The sequence below is a fragment of the Danio rerio genome, chromosome 4, assembly GCF_052040795.2.
Source record: "Danio rerio strain M-AB ecotype USA chromosome 4, GRCz13ab, whole genome shotgun sequence".
Classification (NCBI taxonomy): domain Eukaryota; kingdom Metazoa; phylum Chordata; class Actinopteri; order Cypriniformes; family Danionidae; genus Danio; species Danio rerio.
In genome coordinates this window covers 81,075,717-81,096,294 of record NC_141024.2, presented here as the reverse complement: position 1 = coordinate 81,096,294, position 20,578 = coordinate 81,075,717, and the positions used below count along the sequence as shown (strand labels likewise).

The 20,578-nt window shown below is 36.3% G+C and overlaps 1 protein-coding gene, 2 long non-coding RNA genes and 1 other non-coding gene across 4 annotated transcripts in view; 1 reads left to right on the top strand and 3 right to left on the bottom strand.

The window, feature by feature from the left end:
• LOC147845107 (uncharacterized) overlaps positions 1–20,578 on the bottom strand; it is a 133,132-nt gene that overhangs the window by 53,873 nt on the left and 58,681 nt on the right. The gene's annotated exons all lie outside the window — the stretch shown is intronic.
• LOC103910701 (uncharacterized) overlaps positions 1–20,578 on the top strand; it is a 177,088-nt gene that overhangs the window by 151,835 nt on the left and 4,675 nt on the right.
• On the bottom strand, positions 61–134 carry trnai-aau (transfer RNA isoleucine (anticodon AAU)). Its single transcript has one exon. It is a non-coding gene; the product is annotated as a tRNA-Ile (tRNA).
• LOC148683007 (uncharacterized) lies at positions 17,154–20,510 on the bottom strand. The gene is made up of 4 exons (XR_015943196.1): positions 20,446–20,510; positions 20,239–20,370; positions 19,942–20,167; positions 17,154–19,703 (listed from the first exon to the last, which is right to left on the bottom strand). It is a non-coding gene; the product is annotated as an uncharacterized LOC148683007 (long non-coding RNA).

Sequence of the window (20,578 nt, the reverse complement as noted above, 5' to 3'; positions counted from 1 at the left end):
CGTGTCTGTGAGACTAAGCAGAATCCTGAAATGCCTCTGAGGCCTTAAAGGGTAAAAGTTTGGCCAGTACGGGGATCGAACCCGCGACCTTGGCGTTATTAGCACCACGCTCTAACCAGCTGAGCTAACCGGCCACTTTCTACCATGTTTGCTAAAAAGCTCAGAGTAACTGTCATTTTCTTCAAGAGATAAGAATGCTATTCCAGCTTTTTTTGTGCGGTGCTGGTAAAAAAAACAAGGTCCCACCGAGATTTGAACTCTGATCGCTGGATTCAGAGTCCATAGTGCTAACCATTACACCATGGAACCTCAAGTCTTCTGCTTGGTGCTGCCCGGGCCAAAGAGAAAATAATGTAAAAAACAAAAAAAAAAAGAAAGAAAACGGCCTTGCCAGAAAGTAGCAGAATGTCAATACAAGGCAGTGCCAATGTGCATTGATTTCTGAGTAACTCGTCATTCGGCATGCAGGGCTCCTCACACGTTTACTGGAGCAGGACCAGGTAGGGCCTTCAAAAGAAAAGCGCACTATTCCAGGCATTTTGACGACTAAACGGCAGGCAGGGCAAAGAGGCCACCACAGAGCAAATGTGATCTTTTTTTTCTATTTTGACCACGTCGAAAATCGCCAATTATTGATTGCTTTGAGGGGAATTAGCTCATGGTTAAGCGCTCACTTTGCAAGGGAGAGGTAGCGGGAACAATGACTGCATTCTCCACCTCTGTTTTCATGCCTTTTTAAAGCGAAAAGGTTTAAAGTGAAACTCTCCTGATTTAATCATCACCAGAAGCGACGTGACCATCTGGAAATAAGATAGCTTTTTGGTCAAGTGGAAGCAGTTGGACTTAAGGGTGCAGCAGCTAGGCTTTTTGGGTGACTTTCGGTCACCTAACTCTTGTGCCCAAAACTGAAAAACAACACTACTTTACCGAACCCTGGTTCTAACCAGGGACCTTTAGATATTCAGTCTAACACTCTCCCAACTAAGCTATTTCAGCTGCTGTTTCATAGTTTTTTTGCAGCGTAGACGTGTGTAAGACGTAAATGCATCTGAGGCCTAAGAGGGTAAGAGCTTGGCCAGTACAGGGATCGAATCCACAACCTTGCCGTTATTACCACCTAAGTCTAACCAGCTAAGCTAACCGGCCACTTCCTGCCTAAAGCACTAGAAAGCCCAGAGTAAATGTCATTCCCTGGCCTTCAAAAGATTAACATTCTATTCCAGCTTTTTTTGTGCGGTGCTGGCAAAATAACAGGTCCCACTGAAATTTGAACTCAGATCGTTGGATTCAGAGTGGTCACCATTACACCATGGAACCTCAAGCTTGTTGTGTGGTGCTGTCAGAGCTGTAGGGAATGAATAAAAAAAAAAAAACGGCCTTGCAGGAAAGTAGCAGAATGTCAATCCAAGGTGGTGCCAATGTGCATTGATTTCTGAGTAACTGAGTCATTCTGAGTCATTCGGCATGCAGGGCTCCTCACACGTTTACTGGTGCAGGAATAGGTAGGGCTTTAAAAGAAAAGCGCGCTATTCCAGGCAATTTGACGACTAAACGGCGGGCAGGGCAAAGAGGCCACCACAGAGCAGATGTTATCTTTTTTTTTTTTTTTTTTGACCATGCCAAAAACTACCAATTTGAATTTTTCTGAGGGGAATTAGCTCAAATGGTAGAGCGCTCGCTTAGCATAGGAAGGGGTCCAATCTTCTCGCTCACTCGCAAGCGAACAAGCCGCAAAAACACGGAAAAATGCGACAAATTTCACTTGCAGTAGTGTTCGCGGCTTTGTGACTGTGCATAATGTGGTATTTTAGTTGCATATTGCATGTCACTCTAAATGTCATTTTTTGCGTGCTGGATTCGAACACACAATCTGTGTAACACAATATCCAATCAGTGTCGGTTTTAGCGGAGCCAATCAGCTGCGCTCTTATTGAAATTTTACTGACGTAACACAGGCAATTATATTGATATTACTATTATTATGTGGATATTGTTCTTAAAAAGCATATTACGTTAATTAAAAATGAATGCAAATGTTTCAATTAAACATATGTATGCATGTTTATGTATATATAAGTATATTATATATATATTTATTTATTAATATATAAATATATTCTATACTATATATATATATATATATATATATATATATATATATATATATATATATATATATATTAATATATATTATATTTCTTTATGTAATAACTTTAAATGAATGCACACAAAAACAAGTAATATGCAAAATGGTTTATTAAAATGAATACAAATATTAAAATCGCAAAACAATTTAAAAAATATAAAAAACAAAATAAAAACATATCTTAATATATAAACTATATAATATACAATAAATTAAAACAATACAATATATATTTATTTATTGTGCACATATATTAAAACAATATTATATATATATATATTTACTTATTATACACATTATATAAAAACAATACTCTATATATATATTTAGTTTTATATACACAATATATTAAACAATAATATAAATACATAATAAAATGCAAGAGTGGGGGCATGTAATATATAAAATATAGTATTTAAGCAATGTATAAAATGTTATTTTTTTAAAGAAATATAAATATATTTTTACATAAAATGCACACAAATATTAAATAAGTACACACAAGACAAAATAAGAGTGGGCCTATAAGTGCCACTTTAAAATGCTAAATATTAACACACAATAATTAAATAAAATGAGAGAGAGAGAGTACCCATGTAACATTTACAAAAATATATACAGCAATTTGTCCTTTATTCTGGAGCTGGAGTTTGTCCTTTATTTTGCTGGCGCTGTTCTGCCAACCAGTCCTCTAAGGACAAATCGGCTATGGCCAAACTCCTTAGTCTTTGGTTGCCCACATTTGCTGCAAACACTTTTCTTCTCCTGTTCCCGTCTGCGCCTGTTCCTCTGGGTGTAACGGGACACAGGAACAGCAGGCGCAGGTGGAGCAGGTGCAGGTGGAGGAACAGCAGGTGCAGGTGGAGCAGGTGCAGGTGGAGGAACAGCAGGTGCAGGTGGAGCAGGTTCAGGTGGAGGAACAGCAGGTGCAGGTGGAGCAGGTGCAGGTGGAGGAACAGCAGGTGCAGGTGAAGCTGGGACTGCACTGGATGTTGGTGCAGCAAATGATGGAATCACCATTGACACACTCATGTCTGGGTTAAAAACAAGTGTGCCAAACAATGATCCAGGTCCTGAAATGGGCTGCACAACATCTGGTGCTGTGGGGGGTGGTGCAATGGGGCACACCGTGCTGGGGGTCGGTGGAAAGGAGCACACCGTGGTGGGGGCAGATACAATGAGGCGCACTGTGGTGGGGGCCGGCGCAATAGGGCGCACTGTGGTGGAGGCTGGTATGATGGGGCACACTGTGGTGGAGGCTGGCGAGATGGGGCGCACTGTGGTGAAGGTCGGTGTGACGGGGCACACCATGGTAGGGGCTGGTGCAATGTGGCAGACTGTGGTGGACTAAAAAGACTAAATCAAATTAAGTTCTTAATATATCTTACCTGAGCCTCAACAGAGAGACTGTCTCCAGACTTGGATGGTTGTGACAGCACTGAAGGGGCTGGGCTAGGAAGCTGTCCTTCTCCACCAGCTGATGTGGACGGCTCAGCCAGTAATGCTGAGGACTGAGGCAGAGGCGAAGATGAGGGGCTGTTTCTGAGATCACGGCAGGGGTCATCCTCATACAGCACTTGAACTGTGATGTCCTCAATGATCTCCTCCTCAAACCCGTCATCTTGTAGATCCTCGTCATGTACTTCCTCCACCAGCCTGTCTTCCTCCTCTGGGTTCTGGAGCACCGGAGTCAGGGTTTTGCCGGTCTGGCTGTAAAGGTGCTCCATTCCCAGCAATTCACCTTAAAAAATAAAACAATAAAAAAACATATATTAAATAAAACTAATGATAAAATAAACATTTAGATTACCATTTTGTGTAGTACATTAAAAGATTAATTAATAACTTCCATAACAACTAATTAATGGATTTCTTGCCTTTATATGCTCCAGGAGGGTGATAGCGGTGATCCCAGAGCTTGCGTCCTGAGACATATCTTTTGGTGGACAATGAGCATTGTGTTTTTCCTCTCTCTCTCCCTGCAGGTAACTGTGTCCACCTGGTAGCAATCATTGGATCTTTCTAGAGAGGAGAGAGAGTATTTAACCTGAGCTGCACTTCAAACCAGTGTTGGTGGTGTCACGTGCAGTGGTGGAGCTTTTCTCCAAATTCAGACCTGACTCATGAGGTGAACGGATCAATTCTTTTTCCGGCTCTAAATGCGTATGATTGGCCCATGATGAACGAGTGACTCAGACCCGATAGAGGACTCGAGATGAACGGATCAATTCTTTTTCCAGCTCTAAACGCGTATGATTGGCCCATGAGGAACGAATGACTCAAACCCGATAGAGGACTCGAGAGATGAACGGATCAATTCTTTTTTTGGCTCTAAACGCGTATTATTGGCCCGTGAGGAAGGAATGACTCAGACCCGATAGAGGACTCGAGAGATGAACGGATCAAATATTTTTCCTGCTCTAAACGCGTATAATTGGCCCGTAATAAACGAGTGACTCAGACCCGATAGAGGACTCGAGAGGTGAACGGATCAAATCTTTTTCGGCTCTAAACGCATATGATTGGTTTCTGCCTTTCCGCGATAAACGACACGAAATGTGATGAAGACTTGAAATAGCGATATCACCTGCACAAATGTACGCACGCGCAAATTAACAAATCACTCCCTGAGAGGACTTATAGTTCCCAAATCATATTGAAGATTCGTTTAAAATGAATGAAATGTTCATGATCGACCCATTACTAAACCTGGTTAGATACCTGCTCTAGTCGGGGATTGAACCTTGTGATCTACCCAAAGTGTTATTTATGGACATATTTCTTGAACCAGTACTGTTTTATATGCATTGAGTAGTTTCTGGTGGGCAAAAAATACAAAATATAACCTTAATTTAGCTTCTTTCTTTCTCAATTTATCAAATTTTCTTATTTTTCTTGTGCTTATTTCTTCCCCTTCCAAAACAGACTATTGTTCCCCAGCTTTAGCGGAGTCGGTAGAGGGTCCAGGATTCAAGTCCGTGTTCGGGCATGAGAGACTTTGTGGAGCCACAGCTTTTGCCGTTGAGCTATCGCTTGCTGAAAGTTTCATATGAATGCACAACACGTGTACTAGGCATGAGGACATGGGAGAACAGGCAGTCTTGTAGTCATGGCTGAGTGGTTAAGGCGATCGACTAGAAATCCGTTGGGGTATTCTCCCGCAGGTTCAAGTCCTGCCAACTATACCCACATCCTGTTCCTTTTTAAAATTGCATCAATTGTTTGCATTTCCATTGTTTCTATAATCTATTTGAACAAGTTTCCGTTTAATTTTGATGAGATGACAAGGAATCTGGACCAGCATCAAAGCCACTTCTTCCACCTGCTCCATCAATAGAATATCCACCTGTTACCTCAGATGCCACTGAATTTTTACTATAGTTCCCACTATTATTTGGCCACAACCAGCACCAGCAGTACCACCAGCTCCACCGGAAACATTTACAGAGATGCTAAAGCACTGAGAGCCACAGGACAATGTACCACGTGCCCCCTCAAGCTACTTAACACAGTGATCTTTTTTTTTTTTTTTTTTTAGCTCTGCACAGTTGCCAGACATTCAGAATCGCTCCCCAGCAAACATCAGACACAGGTGGGTTCATCAAAGGTTTCCACCCATGTAAAAAAAAAAAAAAAATGTTGCACAACAAATAGTTGTAAATACCATAATATACAGACCCAGTAAAAAGTTTGGAATAATTTATAATAAGCTTATTGTGCTCACTAAAACGTTATTGCATTTTAAAATCACTGTTCTTTTATTAAATGTTCTTTAAAATATAATTTATTCGCGTTTAAGCCTGAATTGTACGCATGATTAGTCTTCAGTGTCATGATTATGGAGGCCCAAGAGTGCTAGCTAGAATAACAAAGACTCAAATGACCAATTTAATTATTGAACCATAAAAATGTCATCATTTTCTAGTCAGCTTAGTCCCTTTATTAATCCGGGGTCACCACAGCAGAATGAACCGCCAACTTATCCGGCAAGTTTTTACGCAGTGGATGCCCTTCCAGCCGCAACCCATCTCTGGAAAACATCCACACACTCATACACTAAAGACAATCTAGCCTATCCAATTCACCTGTACCGCATGTCTTTGGACTGTGGGGAAAACCGGAGCACCCGGAGGAAACCCACGCGAATGCAGGGAGAACATGCAAACTCCACACAGAAACACCAACTGAACTGAGGCTCGAACCAGCGACCTTCTTGCTGTGAGGCGACAGCACTACCTACTGCACCACTGCTTCGCCCAGCATAAAAATGTACATAAATAAATCACAATTTAAATGGACAAATAAATAGATATGTTTGAATTGTGTTTTTAAATGTCATTTAATTAAGCAATAAAACAATGCATTACAAAAACTATTTTAAATAAATAGACACTTTTATTACTGTATTATTATTTATTTCATGTTTTAAAGGCTGAATAGCCAAACAGTAAAAAATTGTATTAATAAATCACAAAACACATTTTTAACAGCTTTTTAAATAAGCATTTGGCAAATGCTTTTCTCCCTATTTGCCGCTTGGTTTTCTTTTTCTTTTGCCAGATGCTTTTCTCAAATTGAAAATGAATCGAGTTAAAAAATGACTCTGCTGTAATGAGCTATTGTATTCCTCTCTTAGGAAAAAAAGACAGTTAACAGTTTTATCTAGATTAAATGACCGTGGTGATAAAGATTTTCTTGGAGATATAGAACAAAATGAACTTCGTATTTTGCAATCAGAGTTGGACAGAGAAAGCTAAAGTGATCTAGAGTGAAATGGATAGAGGAGGGGGAGAAAAATTCTTCATATTTTTTTTTATTTTAGAAAAGCATAGGCAAGCTTCAAAAACTATTAATAAACGTAGCATAGATAACAATGTAAGTGAAGAGAAAACTTTGATTGATGATCACATCTATTCATATTATATAAATCAAAATTTAATGAGAGTGATTGTGACTTTTTCTTTTCCTTTTAAAAGATAAAGTTCCTATTATAGATGACAGCTTCCGTGAAATGATGGAATCTGACATTGTTATCTCTGAACTTGATGTTGCTATTTCTAAAATATCCAATGGAAAATCCAGGCATACACGGAATTACAGTTGAGTTTCATAAACATTTTTGGCCAGAGATTAGATTTTTAGTTTTTGAAGCACTTAAGGAAATTAAAGACAAAGCAGAACTATCAACTTCTATGAAGCAGAATTTAATAATTTTAGTTCCAAAGCCAAGCAAAGACAAATTATTTTTAAATAATTGGAGACCCATAACTCTTTTGTCCAATGATTTTAAATTGCTCTCTCATGTATTTGCAAATAGACTCAAAAAAAGGTATAGGCGAGATAATTAATGAAACACAATCAGCTTTTATTAAAGGAAGAAAGTATTCAGAATGATAGTTGATATGCTCGATTATAGGTATTTAATTACTCAGACAAGTTTATTTCTATTTCTAGACTTTTTTAAGTCATTTGATACCCTTGAGCATCCTTTTTTTGTCTTTAGAAAGTCTTTAGAAACTTTTGGGTTTAGTCCGAGCTTTTGTAGGGTAATTTCCATGTTCTATACTGATATATTCAGTAGTAATTCCCTGAATTCAGGATCATCTCCTAGAGTTTACATCATAAGAGGAATCCATCAAGGATGTCCCATCTCACCTTTTCTTTTTAATATAGCTGTTGAACTTATGTCATTATATTAAAAAAATTCAGAGTACACTTTAGGTATTGATATACCTGGTAGGACTTTTACTTTAATTCAGTTTGCTGATGACACTCTATTAATTCTTAAGAATAGGGAGGTGCTCCCTTTAGCTCTTGTCAAAATTTCTGTTTCCTAAAGCTTCTGAATTCACCATAAACCTAAGAAAATGTGGAATATTAACTATTCAGAATTGTACTTTAAGAGAATTGGAGGGTATTCTAGTAAAAGAAGAAGTTAAATACTTGGGAGTTACCATCTTCAAAAATTCTGTTAATATAGAATGTGCAAATTTTAATATTAAAATGGAAGGGATGGAAAAATCCCTAAATCATTGGCCAGCTAGAGACCTTTCCATATAGGGTAAAATTCTTTTGACTGGGATTATCTAAAATATATTTAACTTATCCTTTACATACTCCTCCCAAAATAGTTTAATCTATAAATTCAATATTATTTAAATTTATTTGGAAAAATAAATCACATTATTTACGTAAGAATCATATGATCAAAGAGTATGAATATGGAGGTTTAAAAGCAATCGATTTTGAATGTCTTCATGGCACTTTTAGAGTTAAATGATTGAAAGAGTGTTTAGCTAAGCCTTATTCCATATTTTATCATATCCCAAATAATTTGTTTAAAAAATGGTGGCCTTGAATTTGTATTAAGATATGATTATAATTGTTCAAAACTTCCTTTGATGCTGTCTAATTTTCATTAGCAAGAACTACTTTTTTGGAAAATAATATTTACCCATAATTTTCCCCTCATAAATCCACACTTTGAAATAAAAAGGCTGTTATTATTAACAGAAAATCATTGTTTAAAAGTGACTGGTACAATAAAGGCATTATATTTATTAATGATTTGTTAGATGAAAATGGACTGCTACTATCTCATAACAGATTATTAAATAAATATAGAGTTAAAATCACAGATAAAGGTTATATTGAAATTTGTGAGGCTATACCTATTGCTTTGTTTAGGTTAATTCAAAGTAATTATTTTGATCCCATTGTACACTTGTAACTTTTCTTCCGTCTTTAAAGGGGTGGTCCAGAATGTTATTTTTAAGGCTTGGTTGTGTTAATAAGATGCAAAGCAATGTGTGCTCATGTTTAACTTGAAGGAAATCGTGTTATTTTTTCATAAATCTCACTTTGATTATACACAGCTACTCAGCTAACATGAAAACGACTGTCATATTTCCTAGTTTCTCTAAAAGGCCCACCCTCAAGTGACTCTGATTGGTCATCATCATAATATGCTGTGATTCGCCGATCGGCTCCACGTCACGCCCTGACAAGCACGCGCGTTTAGTGTAAACAGTCAGTCAGTCAGTCAACACGTGTCTGTAACGAGTGAAAATGGGATGCGGCTCCTTTAACTGTTTCTGTGCCTTTTAGTGTGTTTATGCGTGTATACGATGAAGTATCTGTAACACGAGAAGCGCATGTGCGCGGGAGAGATTTTTATTGTTCTTTTTCTCTCATGCTCGGATTAAGTTATTTTCTATGGTGACAGAATAAAGCACAAGATGTGAGATGAGACCTTTGTGAGCCTGGATTGATTTGTTTTTGATGTTACACTGCAGTTGGGAAATCATTGCTGTATTTTTTTTAAATCAACGCGTTACAGGACGTCTTTCATGCATATGCGGAATATGCCTGTGTAAGTAACATGAATCGTTCACATATCTTTTGCGACTTTATTGTCCGAGTTGTAAAACGCATAGCAAAGCTGCCTATAGAGAGAAACTCTGCCGTCTCCCACAGAGAGACGCAGGTGCTGGCCAAGAGTGCGTGTATGTGTATGTGTGTGTGTGCGTTTACAGCCGTTTGATAAATATAGATTTGTAACGTTAGCGGTTACCATAATTTCCCGTTGTTTACATCTTTGCTACAACACACCGTTAAAGTTAGACACTGTACATGTCATGATCAATTTTAACAAATAAAAACACTTACAGGTCATGACTCAGAGTTCACAGCGTCTCCTTGCTCCATCTTTGAGGAGATTTTAACTGAATCCAGCACTGAACTGGGAGAGATTCTGGAAGCTGTGTTTTGTCAAATCATGCTTGCTATGTATTTTATAGTTCTCTGGAACATAATTAATATTGAACTGTAAGCACTTCTGTGTTTGGGTCGTGTCATTTGGAAGCCCAACAACAGAAACAGAACAGCTCTGTGGAAACAGCAGGATGGCATTTCTCTCTCTGCAGTAACGTTACAGCGCCTATGGCCACGGCCTTTACCTGCGCAGTGTGGGATGCGCAATAACGAACTTTTGTGATCTCACAGGGGGCGGAAGTATTTTTTGTAGTCCCCAAAATTCGTTAATTGTAGGCGTTGCTAAGCTAACTCTGTACAAATCAAGGTCTCCCTTTGCATTAAACTTTGAATATTTTACATTCAGAGATGCTGTTTATGTTCACACAGCTACATTACACATCAACTGAAGTTTAAAATATAATATCGTAGTGGACCACCCCTTTAAAAATATTAATGTTGATATTTTTGATAGTAAATATAACAACAAGCTCATTTACAACACACCTTATAATGGGTGATTTTAGGTGTTATCATCAAGGAGTTGTTAAACCCTTAGTAGAGGACAAAGCTTTTACCTTTTCTCTTAAATATCCTGTAGCACCTAAGGTTAAGGAAACTCATTACATAATTTTATTCAGGATATATCCTGTGAATTAGTTTATTCAAAAAAGATTAACTTTGATGTTGACAAGTGTAGCTTCTGCTCCAGAAACACTCGATCACTTATTTTTTTCTTGTGAATTTACTTTTAAATTTTGGTTTGACATCCATACTTGGCTTTCATTAAAGATGTTTTCAGTCCCCCTATTGTTCTAGAAGATATTTTATTTTACAAAGCTGATTTACATTGTTCTTTCTCTGATGTTGTGAACTCTATTTTACTAATGGGTAAATATCATATTCATTGCTGTAAGTGGAAAAAGTGCAGACCCTCTTTTAGATGTTTTCTTTCTGAGGTAAAGAAAGTGGCTCAAAGCTTCAAATATTTCAGAAACCAAAGTAAAATAGCTGAACCTCTCTGTACTTCATTTTCAGAATATTTATTGTTAGAATATTTTGTTTGTCCTTTGATGTAGATCTTTTGTACTGCTCCTTGCTCCTTGTTGCAGTTGTAACAATTTTAATTTATTTTATATATTTATAATGGTAAATATGCCTTGCGATGTTGATTGTTCCATTTTGTGATGTAAACTTTTTGCAACAATAAAAACGAAAAAAAAAAAAAAACACTTATACTTAGTAAATTAAACAAGTTTTTCAAAATTGTGTAAAAATGTTTGGATTAAAAGTTTTGATCAAATTCAAATACTGAATGTCTGTGTATTTGAAAGAGAGAGAGCAGATATGTTATGTGAGATGTGAAAAGGAGTGTGAAATTTATCATGTCCTGACTGCAACAGTAAGTGTCAAAAAAAAGCTGAACAAAAAAGACTTTTATTTTGGCGTGTTGTGTGACGTCATAAGGCTGCGCCGCTGCCGCGCTGCAGTTCAACCGGAGGAAGGTTTGTTTCACAACTTTACACAAATATAAACCGATTGATTAAAGTTTCAGGTTTTCCTTTCGATATTATATACCTGCGGTTTTTTATTATTTTAATCCTTTATACAACGAAGTACTATTTTAATAACAGTAATCGAGGGCTATTGTTTGAACAACAGAAATGTGTTTTAATGAAGGTTTTATTTATTTACTAGCATAATGTCATTCCAATATAAGTATACAATATTCTATATATATATATATATATATATATATATATATATATATATATATATATATGTGTGTGTGTGTGTGTAAAATAAATGGAAACTAGTTTTTATTAGGTCATTTGTTTGTGGCTATTGTTTCTTGCTCAGACTTACCTGATTTATTTTTGTCAATCACTCTCATATAAAGAAACTGTTGAAGCAAGTGTTAAAGAGAAGTTATTTTGTTTCTGTTCATTGTTTTGTTCATTTTAAACAGAATAAAGTGTCCAAACACAGAGAAAAACTCCTGCTGAAGCGACTGATCTCCACACTGGTATAAAGATGGCGTTTATTAAAGAGGAGAGTGAAGATGTGAAGATTGAAGAAACATTCACAGTCAAACAGGAAGATCTGCCGGAACAAACAAGTTAGTTTTTATTCAGATATATTTTAATAAGGATACTAAATTAAATCCATCTTGTAGCCCTGAGTGTGCTGCCTAGTTCTCCTAAATGCACATAAGCACTTATTGAAAGACAGGAATGAGTTTGGCTGATTCCAGCGTTATGGACGTGACATTTGCAGTAAAAAAAATGAAACGTATATTCTCAGAGAAGGTATGTGTTAACAGTATATTGAAATATATGTTTATATTTTTCTTACCCCTTAACCATGGAGTTCAGGCATCAAAAAAATATCAGTCTATGCAGGTGTTTTATATTTAAAATGATGGCAAAATGAATGCGTTACGGACGTGACAAAAAAAAGACATGAGTTTTGTGAGTTGACATACTTTGTGAAAATTCTGTGAATGAAAATGCAGAAGCCAAAAAAATATATAACACTCAAAAGGATAAGGGTTGGCTCTGCATGGGACATATATAATTAATTTTATTTAGTTTTTCATTTTTGCATTAATGAGGAAAAACTCTCGTTACGGACGTGACTTGTTTTCGTTACGGACGTGACTGCTCTGAAATTGACAGTTGACACATTATGAAAATCAGATAAATGCTTTCAAAACTTGACCAAAGACCTATTTGTGGATATCTGTTGGGTGTGTAAACCAATAAACTTTAACCTCTGAGACATCTGAATGGTAATGTTGCACAATTAATCAAACTTAAATAGATATCACCTTGTTATATTTAATTCGTATTATGGTGTTGTTAAAGGTTAACGCACGTTCGAATGTTCAAAACTCAATTCGGTAACAATGTTGCATGCTAACATGGTGCTTTTATACTCTGAATAATATAGAATTGATAATAAACATAATCAGCTATAATGGGCCTATGTTTAGCAGGCTCCTAAAGTTAGTGTTTCCAGACAAACTTGAATTAAATCATTGCCCGACTGTTGCGCAAGACTGTGTCTACGTGGAGAATATTTAAAATCTAGTTGTGTCACAGTTATGGCAATATTATACTTGACAAAGTTTATTTTAGTTTTTTCTAGTTAATGTGTTCGTTGATGGAATAAATAATTTAATTTCTCCACTCGCGCTTGCTTTCTTTTTCTCGTCGGCAGTCACTTCAGGACAGGTTGCAAAAAGTTCATACGCACCAGGGTGAGAGAGAAAACTTTAAAACTTAAGAAAGGTTTTGTGTAGGCTATGTTAAACAAGCATAGAAAAATAGTCATTGGTTGTAGGCATGTACGATGGATGACTATAATGTTTATATTTTTAGGCTATAGTTCATAACCGATTGTTTAAAATATTGAATTAAATATTTACAGCTGCAGGTCCTATCGATTTTCTAACAAATTTAATACTCATATAATGTAGTTAAAGCTTAGATCAATATCAAGATTTTATTCTTATTCTTATTAAAATAATTTTAATAAGCACTCAATAAGCGCATTTGCCGGGTGCTGGAAATCTTTGAAAATGTTTCAATTTTAATGTAGGCTATAGCCAATTTTCAAGCTTTGAAAGTGCTTAGATTTTGGATAAAGGGCTTGGAAAATGAATTGTGTCGCTTTGATAATTTATCCTTATAAATAGTTATTTAATTAATGAAATAAAAAACATATTTATGCTCTGCATGAAATGAAAACTCCGCTGTGGCCTGACCCGCGGCGTGCGCATTTTGAGCAGTAGGAAAAGACCAAATGCATGGAGGTTATTGATTATGCGCCTTGCGCACCTCGCGTTTTGTCATTGCGCGCTTTGTGCGCTCCAGAAGAAAAGCATGTTACCTCAGTGGCGTCTTTCATTCTTCAATCAAACGAAAGAAGAGGCGGGGTTTCCTTGGAGGTGACAGCAGTGTCAAGATGACTACGGCGAACTTTTTAATGACGGAGAGACTTGGTCGCTGTTTTAAGTCATCCAAAGTTGTATGACTTTACAAATCTTGAATTTCATAATGTTATTTAAAAAATTTAATTATGTAAACATTGACAGCTACACTCGCGCACAATAGACCAGCTGATTCAGTTGTTATCTATAGTGACATTCAAAAGAGCACCGTGCTCCTTTTCTTCTTGTCAACATAAAATGCATTGCGGAGCGCCTCACGTCTCTGGAATGAAGAAGCGCGTTCGTTGTGATCGGCTTTTATGAGCAACACATATTTGTTAACTCGCATGACAGTAACACGTGCAAACACACGTGCTTACAGATGTTTTTTGCCAAAAAAGCAAAATGAAAGAAGGATATTCTGGCCACAGTTTGACACAGGAGTTGACGAACCAGCGCTGATCCTGGTCGTCTGTGCTGCCTGGAGCCGCGTCATAAACTCAACTAGGCATATTCATGATTTAGTGCAGACTACAATCAACAAACCACCCTTTTTTCCATTTGGAAAATAACAGTTATTAATAGTTCTTATATACATTTTAAATAGCCTAATCTACAAATCAAACAAAGACAAATATTTTATAACTTCGCACCAAACTGATGCTTTCATTTTACAGCTTATTAAACATGTATGCAAATTAATGCAGTATCACATGTAAATAACAAAATTGTTATATGCTTAGCCTATACTTTACAAAATGTATAGGTTCAAAGCCTTATGGTTCATTGTCATTATCTTTCACTATAGGCAGTGCGTGCGCACATGAACCGCAAGTAAGACGGAGAAAATAGGTCATTATGGCCAATTATGGCAATATGTAAAATGTTGTTTTCTTATTAAACATTTATTTCTGAAATGTTACTAAAGTGGTTTATAGTTAAATGAAATATTCAGTTCTTGATATAACATATGGATGTTATGTAATGTAAGTCAGTAATTGTAATGCAGCATCATAATGAACAAATATGCGCCAGTCATTGGCTTATATTAATAAGGAGTTCAAAAATGGTCACGTCCGTAACGCAAAATTGTGGTTGTTTAGAGCAAAGACCTGAGATGAGTTGGCGATCATAATTAGTATAAACATATTTTGGCTTTGTATACAAAGTTTCATTTTATTTGTTATAATATTTATTCCACAATATAAACTTTTTCATTAAATCGTTACGGACGTGACACATGACCGAAGCTGCGTGATGTCTTAAATATGTAGCTCATAAATCAAAAGGGCAATAATGTTATGAAAAAGTAAGGATAATTATTTATACTACAGACTCCAATCCTTCTGCAGAATGATTACTGTTAACATAAAGCATGGAAAAGGTGAGTCTTTAACCCCTTTTTTAAAAGCACGAAAAGTGGTTGGATGATAATGAAAATTAGCATTTTCACAATCCTCATATTTCATGGATAAACAAAACAATTTCCTTAAAAATTCAACAAGAGCACATCATAACAATAAAATATAGACCTTAATAAGCAAATTGAAATAGGTTTTGTTATTTTGGTCAAAAGTTTATTTTTTCATGATAAGGTTGACATTTTCATGGAATTGCTCGTTTCTTTTGTTACTTGTTCTCAGGTCTTTTGTCATTATGTATTATTAGTCTGCCATTTACTCTACCTTCTTAAGGTTATTGCTTTTCTTGTTCTCCTACTGTGTGTAAAGCGCCCTTGAGCACTGTCGCTATATAAAATAAATAAAAACAATAAATAAAAAAAGTTAAACTGAGCTGAAGATATTTGACCTATAGTATTCTCATAGAAGATATCTGCTATTACAGTGATAGTGTTGGCTTGGTACTTTCCATTTGCATATGTCAGGTTGATCACAATTCCCTTTTTTTCATCGACTTCTTTATGGGTTTAAACTTGTTTCTAGTAGTTGTTACTAGTTCTCACAGATAGTATCAGAGTTAGAATTAAATCATTATTATAATAACTAATTATCAGGGCTATTGTATTTAAACAGGGTTTCCGCTGAGTCTTAAAATGTCTTAAATTCCAAAATCTAAAATTTGGCCTTAAAAAGTCTTAAATTTGCTGAAATGTTGTGTTGTAGGTCTTACATCTTTTTTAAACAAGTCTTCATTTTCCTATGTTCATGTTTTGTTACCCAATTTGGTCAAAACCCACACAAAAACCATCAATCCATCTTAATAAAACTTTCAACTTTTATTTAAAAGGTCATTTTAACTTTATTTATCATAATGGTAAAGACTGCTGAGGATATCCACCTGGGCAGACTGTTGTGAATGGATTTAGTTTATTATAGTTTTTAAAACTTTTAAAACATTTGTTAATTAGTTTTTTATTTTAAAGAAAGTTTATTTTGGAAAAAAGTGTGTGGATCCAAGTCGAGCTCTCTTGTTTTCACACAATATTTAAGATCTTTTGCTAAGAAATATCTAAAATATTTTAATATTGGTATCATTGATCTATTATTGTGTTATTAATTATTTTATATAAAAAATGTTTTTTGATAGGACAAATAAAAAACCTTTTCTTCTGGGCCATTTAAAAAATTCCTTGGTCTAAAATTTCATTCATAATGGTCTTAAAAATGTCTTTAAAAGTCTTAAATTTAACTTTGTGACATCTGTAGAAACCCTGATTTAAAGTATGTCAGAAAACGTGGATGACTCTAATTTTAAATATGCTGAATGAAATAGACACTAAAATAATTAATTATTATTAAACATTGTACAGTGTTCTAAACTATATGATGTTGTTAAGTTCATCAGTATTGACCATATTCTTCACGTATCAGCAGGTGCCGTTATTGGAATCTTTTTGCTTTTTAAAGAATACATTTTTAGATCCTTAAAACAGTGTAATGCTGCTTGTCTTTGATCTTGTGGGGGAAACCGGAGCACCCAGAGAAAACCCATGCCAGCTCGGGGAGAACATGCAAACTCCACACAGAAATGCCAACTGACCCAGCTGAGGCTCGAACTAGCAACCTTCTTGCTGTGAGGCGACAGCACCACCTACTGTGCCTCCTCGTCGCCCGACAACACTGATTTATTTGCATATTTTTTATGCGATATTCCAGTTTTGCAAATAAATTTAATTGGCATTTTTGGATGGAAACAGCTGTAAGGTTTGGAGCTTACGCTGCTATTCTGAACCAATAATCAGAAACAGAAAGCAGTTGAAGGATGACGTGTTAAAATCCATTATTTATCTGACTCCATTGTAATTAATCTGACTCCATCCAAGTTGTTATTATCATTGATAAAGAGAAAAAATCTCAAAGCTTAAAGCAGGTAAAGTTGTTTATTAATTTACATGTTTTAATATACAGACAGTAGAATGAAACAAACTAACATACTGTATAAATAAATTAGCTGTAACGTGCACTGCTGAGCAACAAAAACAGTGAAACTGCCTTTGTTAGCAAATGAGGCTACGCAGCCTTGTGCAGGAGATGCAGAGTAAAAGCCATTCTCCCAGATCAACACTTACCGTTCCTTATTATACCCTGAGCAAAGCATTGTCAGACATGAGTGAAAATCAACCCCCAAAACGAACTGAACATGAGAGCACAGCAGAGGAGATAAAGTGGGTGAGAACATTAACATACTCTCCTCAGGCCATGACTCAACAATAGTAAATATATTGAAATACAAGCAATCAATGTCTCTGTTGATTTTAGCACTACAACGCTTAAGTCATAAACTGTCAAATGACACTAAACATGATAAAGCTATCTGAAGGAAGATCACAAGCAGAAGAATTGTGTATGGTGAAAAGCACATGGTTACTGCAAGCAAATGGCAGAGATGTGTACTGGAGCTGTGATCAACTCTACCAAGCCAGGAGGACCCATCCCATGCTTGCAATGTCTCAGAAGTCCTTGATTAGCATAGAAGGAATATATAATAGAAGAATATATATTTTTTTCTCATCCTGCTTACCCATTACCTACATTTCAGTCACACAAAGAACAAAGTCACGTACGAGAAAGGCTTGTTCTTCTTTAATTAATAACTAGCTTAAATTCACAGACCTTCGACAGAGACATGCAAGTAGATTGTAAGTAGATTAATTGGATTATTACTCTTCTAAAAACTATGTTTTAGTACTGCTTACATTCCTATTATTCAACTATTTTAATTGATTTTTCCAAAGTCTTCAATTTTTCCACAACACACATATTGAACAACAAATTAACATGGTACATAGCTACAGACATACACCCCATAAAGAAAAAGGGTGAAAGATAAAAATAAATTAATTAATAAAAATAGATAAAATAAATTAGGAAACTAGGGATAAACTTTCACCAAGGATATAATAACCTCTGAGCGTTCCATGTAAAAGAGGAAAGGCTGCCAAACCTCTAAAACTTTTTTGTAGAGTCTTGGATGATGTACTTAAGGTGCTCGAGTTTAAGATGTGATAACAATTCTAATGTTTGTGGGATGGTGGGTTTGTTTTTTCCATCTTAGGAGAATCAGGCGTCTGGCCAATAAAGAAGAAAAGGCAATGATCTCTCTTACATATAGATGAAAATGATCCAAAAATATTGGCCCAAAATTTATGTAATCTAGGGCATCGCCAGAACATCAGATCTGCTGGCTCCAAACCACATCTGGGGCAAGATGAATCTGACCCTGGATACATTTTTGCCAGCTTGCTCCTAGATAGGTGAAGCCTAAGAAGCACCTTAAACTGAAGAAGACCATGTCTAATACATACAGGGGATGAGTGTACCAGTTCTATGGCATATTGCCAAGCTGTATCTGATATTTCTAGTCCCAGTCTGTCTTCCCATTTTAGCTTTATACAATTTAGAGAAGGGGAGGCAGTTCTTTAGACCACTTCATACAACATGGACATCATACCCCTTTGATATGAGTCCATATTTACCAATTCATCTATCCAACATGCTTTTGGTTGGTTCAGTGAAGGAGAGAAGTGTTTTTTAACGAAACTATGGACTTGAAAGTACCTAAAAAAATTGTCTCCAAAACAAGAGCTTCATCAAATACATTGCACAACAGTGGTGTTAGCTTGGCAGTAAACTTCTTATAAAACTTGGCCGGAAGTCATCAGGGCCTGGTGCTTTTCCGGTTTTCAATTTTTTAATTGCATTTTTAATTTCAGAAGGTGTTATATTTCATTCTAATGCCAACTGATCTGAATCACAAAGGTATGGCAATTCTAAATAATTGAAAAAGCTCTCAATACGTCCAATTTCGTTTACCTCAGAGCTGCTAGGGGTTTTATAAAAGTGTTTAAATTGATCATTAATTCTCTGTTGATCAGTAATAATACTGCCATCACCCTTACTAACTGCTGCTATAAAACCAGCTGCTGAGGATTGTTTCAGTTGGTAACACAATAACCTGGCAGCTCGTTCACCATGTTCATGTAGCGGAGCGGTAAGTTGGGAGAAAAAAAAAAATACTAAATTAAAGCTGACTACGCCACCCTGATCATAGGGAAATTAACACAGGTTCTTTGTGTGAAGAAAAAGGCATGAGACGTGAATACCAAAAATACAAAATTTTCCTTAATTATCCAATATAAATCACTTTTAAAAAGCTTGATAGCTGATAGTAGCCACACAATCACATAAATAACACACAATAACAAAAGGAGGAGTAGAGGCTTACCAGTGGCAGGTAAGCTAGTTGCTTAGCACCAAACTCTACAAAATTACAAATGGTCTTACCGCAAGTGCACCACACACACACACACACACACACACACACACACACACACACACACACACAGCACTCAGTGTCGTATCCCACCACCGCACGATGGACAACTAACGGCCTGCCTGGAAGCCTCAGCTCCTACAAAACAAAAATGACAACAATTGTACAGTCACAATCTCACACAACACAGAAATTCCCCAAGAGAGATTCATAAAAAAAATCTCCTTGCAAGAGGAACTAAAACAAAAACAGTAATAATAATAAATTAATTAACTCAAAAAGAATAAACTTCCCACAGGAAGCACAAATCAAACAATGAATTAGGTACAAAAAGAAAAATAATGAAACCCAGAAAACACAAAATGAATCCACGCACTAAAAATGTATCGGCAAACGGACTCCAAGCAGCAATATGCAGCCATATCAAATCAGCGGTCAATATTAAAGAGAAAGCAGTGGTCTGTAAAGCAGCAGTTTATAAAGCAGCAATATAAAGCAGCAGTCTAGAAAGCAGTGGTCTAGAAAATGCAGCGGTCTGTAAAGCAAAAGCAGCAATATCACTAATGTTGCTCCCTCGGCGTGCCCACACGCAGTTATTCTTCCTAAAAAAAGGACAAGACATTAAGTCACTGGACAGATCGGCGCATTATTATTAAAAGCGTAACTTACATACCTCTAGTTTGCAAGCCACTTAGCAACCCGCACTCACGGACGCAGTTGTAGATTAAAACACAGCCCAGGAATAAAAAAGCGATCCAGCTGGGGTGACAGCAACACAGGCTACAGCCAATCTTATCCGCAGATGCTAAGAAATTAAATACAGCCTGTTAAAAAACCACTACGCAACCCGACGCTAAAGGGAAAGCAAAACAATGTCTACCTGCAGGAACGGAAGGGGCAGAGGCGGGACTCCGGTAGAGACGCACAAGCGGTGCTTCAGTACACAACACACACCCAAATCCTCCCTTATATACACACCCAAGAGTTATACGATTGGCTAATAGAAAAATCAC